The sequence below is a fragment of the Alnus glutinosa genome, chromosome 13 (genome assembly GCF_958979055.1).
Source record: "Alnus glutinosa chromosome 13, dhAlnGlut1.1, whole genome shotgun sequence".
Lineage (NCBI taxonomy): Eukaryota > Viridiplantae > Streptophyta > Magnoliopsida > Fagales > Betulaceae > Alnus > Alnus glutinosa.
This window is the reverse complement of record NC_084898.1, coordinates 20797793-20799086: the sequence shown is the minus strand read 5'-3', so window position 1 is coordinate 20799086 and position 1294 is coordinate 20797793. Positions and strand designations below refer to the sequence as shown.

Below are 1294 nucleotides of genomic sequence, written 5' to 3'. Positions count from 1 at the left end.
TTCCTTGGTTTATGGAACATAAAGAGAGACTTTTTAGGAGTATTTCTTACATTTGGTAATTGGGTCCTTTTGTTTGGATTTTTTTTTGTTTTTGTTTTTATTTTTTTATTTTACGAAAGATATTTTTGATATTTTCGTTTCTTCGGGTTGGTAGGACGGCTCCATAACAAGACTAGTGTGGGTTCAGGCCCAGTCCAACTACAGCCCATCCCTAGACGGGTCAAAAATCACAAAAAGGTTTAAAACCGGATCCGAATGTAATCCTAAACGAAAACGACACGGACTGAAATAGTAGACGGAATTCATGAAATCGCCTCTGGCTCTATATATATCGCCATATCGGCAATCCCGACGACACCCTCCACGACAATCCAAGGTGTCAGTGATGGCCATCCTCTCCGATTAACAAGAAGGTGATCACCAACTTCAACAATCTTCCTCGTTCACTTTCAATGCGGTTCTTGATCCTTCAAACCCTCTTGGGTTCTTGGAATCCGCTTTCAATTTCGTCTCTCAAAACTCCAATTTGTTCAAGACCGAGTTTGCCGAGAAACAAATCATGTTGTCGGTTCATTCAATCAAGGAAAGAATCGAGGCTGAAGAGCTGGCGGCTGAGAAGAAGAAGCGTCGTTTGAAACAGCAAGCCGAGGAAACGGCTGCCGCCGATGAGAAAGAAGAAGAGAAGAAACATGTTCCAAACACAGGAAACGGCCTGGATATGGAGAATTATTCATGGGGTCAGTCTCTTCAAGAGGTCACCGCTGTCGTACCAGACCCTCACGAAACAAAATCCGGCGTCGTTTCGTACGACATAAAGAATAATTATTTGGAGATTGGGCTCAAAAAGGGTCAGCCTCCGATAATCGACGGGGAGCATTTATTTGTAACACTAATTAAATTATTTCTATTTTCTCTCTCTTCCTCCTAATATTTAAAGTATATAGAAAAAAATAAAGAAATTTATTGTAAAATATATTTAATAGAAAAGCAAAAGGTGATTTTTTTGTCGTTTGGATGTTTGATTTTTTAAATCAAAATTGAATTTTTATTTAGTATGCGAATTTTAAGGTAAAAAAAATATGTTTGGGTGATAAGCAGAATTCAAATTGTATTTGAAATTTTGTTTAAATGAGAATTGTATGAGATTATTTTTTAACGGATACAGTAAGAAATGATTGAAGGTATGAAAAATTGTGTATAATGATTAGTATTATAAAAAGTAGTGTGAAATAATGATTAAAATAATAATTATTTATTATAAAAAAATATGAAAAGATATTATTTAATTTAAATA

General features: G+C 35.2%; 1 pseudogene; it reads left to right on the top strand.

Annotated features, from left to right (window-relative positions):
* Nucleotides 1–385: 385 nt before the first annotated feature.
* LOC133855009 (protein BOBBER 1-like) lies at nt 386–1006 on the top strand (annotated as a pseudogene).
* Nucleotides 1007–1294: the final 288 nt, after the last annotated feature.